Source organism: Triturus cristatus, chromosome 2_1 (genome assembly GCF_964204655.1).
Source record: "Triturus cristatus chromosome 2_1, aTriCri1.1, whole genome shotgun sequence".
NCBI lineage: Eukaryota > Metazoa > Chordata > Amphibia > Caudata > Salamandridae > Triturus > Triturus cristatus.
In genome coordinates, this window is record NC_140581.1 from 1,124,545,299 (window position 1) to 1,124,558,632 (window position 13,334).

A 13,334-nucleotide genomic window follows, 5' to 3' on the forward strand; every position below is an offset into this window, starting at 1 on the left:
AAGTATGTATACATTCTCCACTAAAAACTGTACAAAAGTTACTTCTATTCACTAATCTTTTTTTCTGGTTTTGTCTCCTCATGCACAACACCATTTTGTCAAGAGTTTTCATTCTATTTATAATCAAAATGAAAAGCTTCCTCTTCAAACCAAAGGCCTTATCGACTACTCTCTCAACTCGTTCTTTCTGTTTCAGTGCCTCTCTCCTTCTATACTTTTTCATAGTTCTCAGTAGATTTATAACTACTCTACTACAAAACATCCTGACTCTGATTTCCTTAAACTGCTTCTGTTTCCTGGTTAAGGTGTGTCCATCTTTGTTATATTCTTTCCTGTTCCTGTTATATAGATTTTGTCAACTGTTATTCTCTCTGATAGATTGAATTTTATTTTCATTACTTTGTAATCTTTGGAAATGTCTACATATATTTTATTTCAAGAAATGACTTTATCCTCTTGCCAGGAGCTCTTTTTTCTTTCACCACGTTGTCTTCATTTTGCCCATTTTGTGTCTCAGTTCTGCATAGATACTGTAGTTGATTCTGTTCCTTTTTCCTCCGAGCTTTTGTAGGCATTATGTCTGAATTTATGCAGATATTGTTCTGTAAAAAAAAAAGAAAAGTGTATTTGAATTTTTATTCTAGCGAATGTACCAACTACTTTACTACTGGCTTACACATAATACAAAAACAGTTTTTATGTTATGTTGCAGTCTTAAATCTAAAGATGAACATAGCTACATAACTACAAGCATTTACTTCCACGTGCCAAACCAAAACACAAAACTTAGTTTATTAGTTACCTTTTAATATTATAGCACCCTCTCCTACAACACAGCTGCACCATATCTCAGTTCTCACTTATACACCCTAAAAGACCACTTTATCCCTTTTGTAGTCAATTTTAAAATAAACATCAACCAAAATGTAAAAGTACATAAAGGTGTCAATTCCCATTCCGGCCGTAAAACGTACCGACCGACACGGACCGGGAACGGAGACCGACCGACACGGACCGGCGCTGTACGACCCACGCAGTACGATGCACCGCGTGTGAATTAAAACCCACTTGCACGGAACACGAGCCGCACGACCAAACCGCACGCATATCAGTGAATCGCCCATAAAATGACCGGGAATCGTACCGACCGACACGCATCAGGAATTGAAGCAAACGAAATGTACCCGCAATGCACGAACCGCAGAGTACAATGCAATACGTGTGAATTGAGACGTGACTCGCACGGAGCACGATCAGGAAAACCGAGCCGCACAGCAAATCGTGACTACCAAACAACAGACCTCTTTGCGTCTGACACGTACGCCAACGTCGAAAAACAGCAGAATATCAGTGTGACAGTCTTGGGTTAGCCCGCGTCCGACACTGTCAAATGAACGTCTCCATCATGCACCACAAAAGCAAAGGAAATGTCACAAAAAAAGCACCAAAAAACAAATTACAAAGTCAATAAATAAAAAAATTTAAAAAAAGAAAGACACACCCACAACTCCACCTATATAAAGGCAAGAAATCCCTACCATGATCCTTTGCAAATTACAGGCAAAGGACAGCAGACATCACCATCACACTGCAGAGACACAGCACAACTCGCACAACACACAACAACTAGACCATTTGCACCACTCAAAAACTAAATCACATATTCACTGACAAACTCATACCCACCACACACACACATATACCCCCACAACCACCCAGCACCATGCCACCCAAGAAGAATCTAAAGTTCACAGATAGTGAGTTGGAAGTCATAATTGACGAAATAGGGTAGAGCCAGAGCTGTTTGGCACATTGGTCCAACAGACCCCCAAGTCACAGAAAAACAAGATGTGGGAGAGGATTGTCAACAAGGTCAATGCACAAGCACCTTGTTTGCGCACAAAGGACGATATACAGAACAGGTATTACGATGTGTGCAGGAGGGTCAAGAAGCTCATTGACAGGGAACACACCCTGAGCAGGCAGACCGGCAATGGCCCTCCTGAAAAACCAACGCACTTCAGGTCCTGGGAGGAGAAGGTGCAGGCCATCCTACCACCGGAGATCATCCATGGATTAACAGGAATACCAGAGCCTGGTGAGTACACAACTAATTTACCCAAAATTGTCTGGCAACACACATATAGCACTGGCAAGGGTACTGTGAAACCAATTACCGCCAGAAAAGCCATAGCAACGGAAAGACATGTATCCTGTGATGTGTATATCAGTTACACAAATACAATACCTACCATCCCACACTAAAATGGAACTACGTCCTAACATGTACAAACCTAAGGACTAATACTGCAAGGCATTACCATAAATAACCAACAAACACTGTCATCCATTTTGCCACCACTGTCACACCACCTCAGAGGTAAGCTGAGTCAAAATGAAGGAAGGTTGGGCTGCTGGGGATGTGCATATAGCAGAAATCATGATGGGAGTTGCATTCACAGACAACAGTCCCCCACCCACATGTCCCTGCAAGCCCACACTGAACCATGCTCACCTCATAGGGAGTGCAAAAGTACTGCCAAGATGGCTGACACTAGGCCCTGCTGTGGGGAGCACAAGGACCAGCTGGGACTTGGGCTTCAACTGACAACAGGACACCAATGCCAGACAGCCTGAAAGGTGACTACTACTCCCTGCAATGGAAGCATGCTGCATGGTGGGATGTCGGGACTGGGGGAGGAGGACTGCCAGCTCTGACTACATCTACCAGCAGCCTCTGTCACACACACCCCTCCCACCTACACCAAAATACACACCTGGGATCATGCTCCACAAGAGAGTCAGTGAAAACTCCCTAACAAGAACCCTGACAATGTGCTACGCCGTGGGGAGCACAAGGCCCTGCTTTGAAATTGTGCACAAACAACTGGATACCACTGTCAGTCATCTTGCCATTGCTGTCTCAATCAATCACATGGAAGCAGAGTCACAGGAAGGAAGTTCACGCATTGTGGGAAGTTGGGTGGATCCAAAAACATGATGGGAGTTGCATTCACAGCCACCAGTGCCTCACCCACATGTCCCTGCAAGCTCACACTGAACCATGCTCACCTCACAGGGAGTGCAAAAGTACTGCCAGGATGGCTGACACTAGGCCCTGCTGTGAGGAGCACAAGGCCCAGCTGGGCCTTGGGCTCTAACTGACAACAGGACACCAATGCCTGTCAGCCTGAATGTAAATTGTGACTCCCTGCAATGGAAGCATGACACATGGGGGATTAGCTGTCCTCTGTGGGTGAAAGGAGGTCCTGCAGTGACTGAAAATGCCATCAATGCAGCCTCAAAGCACACCTCAGCCACCACAAAGTGCACCCTTGGGACCTATCACTCTAAAAGTAAATGTATTGGCAAGATGGCTGACACATGGTCATGATGTATGAATTGGCTGCAAGTCACACACATGTACTGGCGAACTCAAACACATCTACACTCACAGCCATTGGAACTGTAGGTATCCTCCCACTCTCTGGAGATGCAGTGTCCCTGTGGTGTCCCCTGACCTTGCTGTGAAGGTCTGTTCCGTAGATGACAATTGGGGAGATGTAGACATAGTACATAGCAACAAGCACACACAATGGCACCTATACATCATTGAAAGTGGACACCTGACAGTGACTAGAATGGACACTCATATATAGCAGACACTGTAGCATGGTGTCATTCACAAAATGTGCAGTTGTGAGCTGCATTTCAATCCCACATCGGTCTGCGTTGTACACATCATTCACACAACGCATCATACACTGTCATGGACACCCCAAACACAATGACTAACCTGTTCTGCACCTGAGGAGGCATGCAATTCACAGCCGCTGAACTGGAACACACACCTCTACCCATCAGTGTCATGAGCATGGACAAGCAAGAGAGCTCCTGTGCCCAATCCCTCTCACTATGGAGGAATTTGACAAGATAGAAGGCGTTACCACATACAAAACTCAGCAACAACTTCATTAGCTACGCCAACACCATGACTTGTATGAAAAGAGATGTGAACTAGTAACACAGACAACAATATAGTTTCTCACATAGGATGTCAGGCATACCGTACTGCAACCATGTTGCACAGACACACCAATGTGAGGCACAGAGGAAAGAAAAGAATCACACAACACATGCCCCAAGCTTGCTACATACCCTAAGTGCAATTGTACATGTGGCATTGTTAAAGCACAAATGTGGACAGAGATAAATCAGCTGTGTCAGGCATGTGATGGAACGTGAGTGGCAATGGCCAACTACAGACAATTGTTCAACACATGAGCTGGTCATGCACACAGCTTGATGTGCACATCGCAATGCTCCAGGTTGCCATTACAAAGTGCTTCAAGAATATCCACCCCTGTCTGTCACAACTTAGGACAATGCAATGTACAGATTCTCATAATGATGTCCAGTGGCAAATGTCATGTGTGTGAAACGTTTAGGTCGGTAGAAAGATAACATACATTGTGTGTCTCCTCCAACCACAGGGGATGGTGGGGACACAGCAGGACCTGAAGAAGAGTCCCAGTCCCAGACTCTGGCGGACCCTGAGCTCCCCGGCGTGGATCACTCTCCGTCCTCTTTGGACGACGACCTTGACCGACCTGGCACCTCTGGCGTGAGTCATCGTGCAGCCCCAGCAGCAGTAAGCTCAGCACCCCCGGCAACCACTCCTGCCACATCTGACACCAGACAGAGTACCCATGCTGACACGGACAGGCCCAGGCCACAGAACAACAATGGAACAGGTACACAGGGCACCCCAGAAGCAAGGGACAACACCACCAGCGCAAACACTCAAGGGGGCCCAGTGTCGCCTCTGCCGGCCACAGCAGGTCCTGCCCGTGTGGGTCGGGCAGTGGGAGGGTGGGCAGGCAGAGGACACAGACTGCAGAGGGAGCTGGACTGCATGATGAGCCACACCTGGAACGCATCATAAATGCGTACCAGGAACGCACCGGAGGGTTTGGACAGGTCATGGGGATCCTCAAGGAACTCAAAGAACAGCAGGCTGCCCATCATGCCCGCTTGGACTCCCAAATGTACCGGGTGGAGTCCAAGTGGGACAAATTGGATGACCTAACAGCGGTGCATAGGGACATACTGACATGCCTCTGCCAGATCAGCACCAACATGACCACACCTCCCTGTGCACCCACAAAATCTGTTGCCACAACATCCGCAACAGCCACAGGGAGGGAGGGGGACTCTGACAGAGAGTCCTCTGCACCGCAGCAGCCTGCACATGAGGGTCCCCCGAGAAAGAAGAGGGGTCGTCCGAAGAAGGGCAATTGAGACGCTGATGGCCATGCATCTCCCCCAGGCACCCAATACCTGGTCCTGATATCGTCCTTTGTGTGCAAACCTGTTAACCTTGTCTACCTACATCCAAATCACCTACTTGACATGGAGGGTCAAAGTTGTGACAAAGCACCAAATGACTGTGGATTCTACTCTGGACATTTCAACTCCCAAGATTACCAACTCACCTGTGAATTTTGGATTACCATCACATTGTACAGCACTTCTAAATCCGTTCACCATCCTTACACATGTTTAGAAATAAAATCACAATCACACAATACTTGCCTCTGTCGTGATTCCTACTTGGTTTGTGCCATGGCGATGATGAGCTGCTAAGTAACACTGTTCATGCACACTATTACAGCAATTCAAACACCGTTATGTGAGTCATGTGAATGTGACACATATGAGGGAGACACACCACTAGGACAACACAACACATACTCACCAGGGCCCTCTCACTCATCGTCAACACTGATGTCAACAGAAAAGACAGTGGAATGCACACACACAACACACATCCTGGGTCAGTGGCAAGCAGCCCACAGGTACAGAACGCAACTTACTGTGGGATGTGTGGACACACACGGAGCACATCCCAAAGTGAAGGGCAAGTTTATTAAATATTCACAATGTGAGAATTCCACAACTGATGCATTTTAACCTCACGTGACAGTGAGCAGAAAATTAAACATGTGGTGAACGATGGAAGTCCAGGGGTGTGTGGCACATCATTGGTTGGGACAACAAGTACTTGCACTCTGGAACAAGGATCTGGGTCTTGGGGTTCAGACCAATATGTACAGCATCCAAAGTACCCTGTGAAGGACAGACAGAAAACACAGATATACAGCAGACAACAACAATATACATGCCCAAAACATAACACTAACTACCCAGACACAACCTAACAATCAGGTAAACACTGTTTGGGAGTAAAGACTACCAGAAAGGACACATCACAGCAAGCATCCTGACAAGTAGCATACTGCCACACTCAATCAGCACCAGTGCACCACCAACATAGGTCAGGCTGACACAATACTTTGACAACACATACCTGTATACTGACATTCAACATACAAACATACTCTGGTTCTTCAGACCACACTGTGTTAAATTTTGTAATCTCTTCAGAACTATCAACTATAATATCTGTGTCCTGTTCTACAACTCCTCCTCTTAACAACTCTTCATTTTCCCTACAATCCTGCTCAGGACAATAGAAATGAAACTGCACTTCATAACATACCTTTTCTACGTCTGCCACATTACCACGCAAAGTGCTCCATTAATTTCTCCTAAACATAAAACAGGAGTTTTCACATAGTACAGTCTCCTAACTAATGTTCACATTGTTGAATGATGTACAGCTAATATCCTGAAATGATGAAATGTGCTTTGGCACACTTTCTTTGATAAACAAGCTAGTGAGTGCCCTTGTAAATTTCTATGCTTTCTAATCTTGCAAGGATTCAATCCTTCTAAAGTACTTATTTTGTGTTTTAAATTCCGCCATGGAAAGATGCATAGAAATGTCCTTAATATATCAATGGATTGCTGTTGAATACTATAAACACTCCTACCATTCTATTTGTAGACAGGCGTCTGACTCCGCCTTCTTGTACCTGTTCTCCAATAACTTGTTCTACATTTCTAGGTACCATCACCTCTTTTGATATAGGAGTGCCATTCTTCATTTCATAACATCATCCTTGGTAATCAATAGAATGTACTAATCTGTTATCCTGGAGATAGCTTTCTTCATTAAAGAAAGGCTCTGTATTAGAAGTATGTATACATTCTCCACTAAAAACTGTACAAAAGTTACTTCTATTCACTAATCTTTTTTTCTGGTTTTGTCTCCTCATGCACAACACCATTTTGTCAAGAGTTTTCATTCTATTTATAATCAAAATGAAAAGCTTCCTCTTCAAACCAAAGGCCTTATCGACTACTCTCTCAACTCGTTCTTTCTGTTTCAGTGCCTCTCTCCTTCTATACTTTTTCATAGTTCTCAGTAGATTTATAACTACTCTACTACAAAACATCCTGACTCTGATTTCCTTAAACTGCTTCTGTTTCCTGGTTAAGGTGTGTCCATCTTTGTTACATTCTTTCCTGTTCCTGTTATATAGATTTTGTCAACTGTTATTCTCTCTGATAGATTGAATTTTATTTTCATTACTTTGTAATCTTTGGAAATGTCTACATATATTTTATTTCAAGAAATGACTTTATCCTCTTGCCAGGAGCTCTTTTTTCTTTCACCACGTTGTCTTCATTTTGCCCATTTTGTGTCTCAGTTCTGCATAGATACTGTAGTTGCTTCTGTTCCTTTTTCCTCCGAGCTTTTGTAGGCATTATGTCTGAATTTATGCAGATATTGTTCTGTAAAAAAAAAAAGAAAAGTGTATTTGAATTTTTATTCTAGCGAATGTACCAACTACTTTACTACTGGCTTACACATAATACAAAAACAGTTTTTATGTTATGTTGCAGTCTTAAATCTAAAGATGAACATAGCTACATAACTACAAGCATTTACTTCAACGTGCCAAACCAAAACACAAAACTTAGTTTATTAGTTACCTTTTAATATTATAGCACCCTCTCCTACAACACAGCTGCACCATATCTCAGTTCTCACTTATACACGCTAAAAGACCACTTTATCCCTTTTGTAGTCAATTTTAAAATAAACATCAACCAAAATGTAAAAGTACATAAAGGTGTCAATTCCGATTCCGGCCGTAAAACGTACCGACCGACACGGACCGGGAACGGAGACCGACCGACACGGACCGGCGCTGTACGACCCACGCAGTACGATGCACCGCGTGTGAATTAAAACCCACTTGCACGGAACACGAGCCGCACGACCAAACCGCACGCATATCAGTGAATCGCCCATAAAATGACCGGGAATCGTACCGACCGACACGCATCAGGAATTGAAGCAAACGAAATGTACCCGCAATGCACGAACCGCAGAGTACAATGCAATACGTGTGAATTGAGACGTGACTCGCACGGAGCACGATCAGGAAAACCGAGCCGCACAGCAAATCGTGACTACCAAACAACAGACCTCTTTGCGTCTGACGCGTACGCCAACGTCGAAAAACAGCAGAATATCAGTGTGACAGTCTTGGGTTAGCCCGTGTCCGACACTGTCAAATGAACGTCTCCATCATGCACCACAAAAGCAAAGGAAATGTCACAAAAAAAGCACCAAAAAACAAATTACAAAGTCAATAAATAAAAAAATTTAAAAAAAGAAAGACACACCCACAACTCCACCTATATAAAGGCAAGAAATCCCTACCATGATCCTTTGCAAATTACAGGCAAAGGACAGCAGACATCACCATCACACTGCAGAGACACAGCACAACTCGCACAACACACAACAACTAGACCATTTGCACCACTCAAAAACTAAATCACATATTCACTGACAAACTCATACCCACCACACACACACATATACCCCCACAACCACCCAGCACCATGCCACCCAAGAAGAATCTAAAGTTCACAGATAGTGAGTTGGAAGTCATAATTGACGAAATAGGGTAGAGCCAGAGCTGTTTGGCACATTGGTCCAACAGACCCCCAAGTCACAGAAAAACAAGATGTGGGAGAGGATTGTCAACAAGGTCAATGCACAAGCACCTTGTTTGCGCACAAAGGACGATATACAGAACAGGTATTACGATGTGTGCAGGAGGGTCAAGAAGCTCATTGACAGCGAACACACCCTGAGCAGGCAGACCGGCAATGGCCCTCCTGAAAAACCAACGCACTTCAGGTCCTGGGAGGAGAAGGTGCAGGCCATCCTACCACCGGAGATCATCCATGGATTAACAGGAATACCAGAGCCTGGTGAGTACACAACTAATTTACCCAAAATTGTCTGGCAACACACATATAGCACTGGCAAGGGTACTGTGAAACCAATTACCGCCAGAAAAGCCATAGCAACGGAAAGACATGTATCCTGTGATGTGTATATCAGTTACACAAATACAATACCTACCATCCCACACTAAAATGGAACTACGTCCTAACATGTACAAACCTAAGGACTAATACTGCAAGGCATTACCATAAATAACCAACAAACACTGTCATCCATTTTGCCACCACTGTCACACCACCTCAGAGGTAAGCTGAGTCAAAATGAAGGAAGGTTGGGCTGCTGGGGATGTGCATATAGCAGAAATCATGATGGGAGTTGCATTCACAGACAACAGTCCCCCACCCACATGTCCCTGCAAGCCCACACTGAACCATGCTCACCTCATAGGGAGTGCAAAAGTACTGCCAAGATGGCTGACACTAGGCCCTGCTGTGGGGAGCACAAGGACCAGCTGGGACTTGGGCTTCAACTGACAACAGGACACCAATGCCAGACAGCCTGAAAGGTGACTACTACTCCCTGCAATGGAAGCATGCTGCATGGTGGGATGTCGGGACTGGGGGAGGAGGACTGCCAGCTCTGACTACATCTACCAGCAGCCTCTGTCACACACACCCCTCCCACCTACACCAAAATACACACCTGGGATCATGCTCCACAAGAGAGTCAGTGAAAACTCCCTAACAAGAACCCTGACAATGTGCTACGCCGTGGGGAGCACAAGGCCCTGCTTTGAAATTGTGCACAAACAACTGGATACCACTGTCAGTCATCTTGCCATTGCTGTCTCAATCACTCACATGGAAGCAGAGTCACAGGAAGGAAGTTCACGCATTGTGGGAAGTTGGGTGGATCCAAAAACATGATGGGAGTTGCATTCACAGCCACCAGTGCCTCACCCACATGTCCCTGCAAGCTCACACTGAACCATGCTCACCTCACAGGGAGTGCAAAAGTACTGCCAGGATGGCTGACACTAGGCCCTGCTGTGAGGAGCACAAGGCCCAGCTGGGCCTTGGGCTCTAACTGACAACAGGACACCAATGCCTGACAGCCTGAATGTAAATTGTGACTCCCTGCAATGGAAGCATGACACATGGGGGATTAGCTGTCCTCTGTGGGTGAAAGGAGGTCCTGCAGTGACTGAAAATGCCATCAATGCAGCCTCAAAGCACACCTCAGCCACCACAAAGTGCACCCTTGGGACCTATCACTCTAAAAGTAAATGTATTGGCAAGATGGCTGACACATGGTCATGATGTATGAATTGGCTGCAAGTCACACACATGTACTGGCGAACTCAAACACATCTACACTCACAGCCATTGGAACTGTAGGTATCCTCCCACTCTCTGGAGATGCAGTGTCCCTGTGGTGTCCCCTGACCTTGCTGTGAAGGTCTGTTCCGTAGATGACAATTGGGGAGATGTAGACATAGTACATAGCAACAAGCACACACAATGGCACCTATACATCATTGAAAGTGGACACCTGACAGTGACTAGAATGGACACTCATATATAGCAGACACTGTAGCATGGTGTCATTCACAAAATGTGCAGTTGTGAGCTGCATTTCAATCCCACATCGGTCTGCGTTGTACACATCATTCACACAACGCATCATACACTGTCATGGACACCCCAAACACAATGACTAACCTGTTCTGCACCTGAGGAGGCATGCAATTCACAGCCGCTGAACTGGAACACACACCTCTACCCATCAGTGTCATGAGCATGGACAAGCAAGAGAGCTCCTGTGCCCAATCCCTCTCACTATGGAGGAATTTGACAAGATAGAAGGCGTTACCACATACAAAACTCAGCAACAACTTCATTAGCTACGCCAACACCATGACTTGTATGAAAAGAGATGTGAACTAGTAACACAGACAACAATATAGTTTCTCACATAGGATGTCAGGCATACCGTACTGCAACCATGTTGCACAGACACACCAATGTGAGGCACAGAGGAAAGAAAAGAATCACACAACACATGCCCCAAGCTTGCTACATACCCCAAGTGCAATTGTACATGTGGCATTGTTAAAGCACAAATGTGGACAGAGATAAATCAGCTGTGTCAGGCATGTGATGGAACGTGAGTGGCAATGGCCAACTACAGACAATTGTTCAACACATGAGCTGGTCATGCACACAGCTTGATGTGCACATCGCAATGCTCCAGGTTGCCATTACAAAGTGCTTCAAGAATATCCACCCCTGTCTGTCACAACTTAGGACAATGCAATGTACAGATTCTCATAATGATGTCCAGTGGCAAATGTCATGTGTGTGAAACGTTTAGGTCGGTAGAAAGATAACATACATTGTGTGTCTCCTCCAACCACAGGGGATGCTGGGGACACAGCAGGACCTGAAGAAGAGTCCCAGTCCCAGACTCTGGCGGACCCTGAGCTCCCCGGCGTGGATCACTCTCCGTCCTCTTTGGACGACGACCTTGACCGACCTGGCACCTCTGGCGTGAGTCATCGTGCAGCCCCAGCAGCAGTAAGCTCAGCACCCCCGGCAACCACTCCTGCCACATCTGACACCAGACAGAGTACCCATGCTGACACGGACAGGCCCAGGCCACAGAACAACAATGGAACAGGTACACAGGGCACCCCAGAAGCAAGGGACAACACCACCAGCGCAAACACTCAAGGGGGCCCAGTGTCGCCTCTGCCGGCCACAGCAGGTCCTGCCCGTGTGGGTCGGGCAGTGGGAGGGTGGGCAGGCAGAGGACACAGACTGCAGAGGGAGCTGGACTGCATGATGAGCCACACCTGGAACGCATCATAAATGCGTACCAGGAACGCACCGGAGGGTTTGGACAGGTCATGGGGATCCTCAAGGAACTCAAAGAACAGCAGGCTGCCCATCATGCCCGCTTGGACTCCCAAATGTACCGGGTGGAGTCCAAGTGGGACAAATTGGATGACCTAACAGCGGTGCATAGGGACATACTGACATGCCTCTGCCAGATCAGCACCAACATGACCACACCTCCCTGTGCACCCACAAAATCTGTTGCCACAACATCCGCAACAGCCACAGGGAGGGAGGGGGACTCTGACAGAGAGTCCTCTGCACCGCAGCAGCCTGCACATGAGGGTCCCCCGAGAAAGAAGAGGGGTCGTCCGAAGAAGGGCAATTGAGACGCTGATGGCCATGCATCTCCCCCAGGCACCCAATACCTGGTCCTGATATCGTCCTTTGTGTGCAAACCTGTTAACCTTGTCTACCTACATCCAAATCACCTACTTGACATGGAGGGTCAAAGTTGTGACAAAGCACCAAATGACTGTGGATTCTACTCTGGACATTTCAACTCCCAAGATTACCAACTCACCTGTGAATTTTGGATTACCATCACATTGTACAGCACTTCTAAATCCGTTCACCATCCTTACACATGTTTAGAAATAAAATCACAATCACACAATACTTGCCTCTGTCGTGATTCCTACTTGGTTTGTGCCATGGCGATGATGAGCTGCTAAGTAACACTGTTCATGCACACTATTACAGCAATTCAAACACCGTTATGTGAGTCATGTGAATGTGACACATATGAGGGAGACACACCACTAGGACAACACAACACATACTCACCAGGGCCCTCTAACTCATCGTCAACACTGATGTCAACAGAAAAGACAGTGGAATGCACACACACAACACACATCCTGGGTCAGTGGCAAGCAGCCCACAGGTACAGAACGCAACTTACTGTGGGATGTGTGGACACACACGGAGCACATCCCAAAGTGAAGGGCAAGTTTATTAAATATTCACAATGTGAGAATTCCACAACTGATGCATTTTAACCTCACGTGACAGTGAGCAGAAAATTAAACATGTGGTGAACGATGGAAGTCCAGGGGTGTGTGGCACATCATTGGTTGGGACAACAAGTACTTGCACTCTGGAACAAGGATCTGGGTCTTGGGGTTCAGACCAATATGTACAGCATCCAAAGTACCCTGTGAAGGACAGACAGAAAACACAGATATACAGCAGACAACAACAATATACATGCCCAAAACATAACACTAACTACCCAGACACAACCTAACAATCAGGTAAAC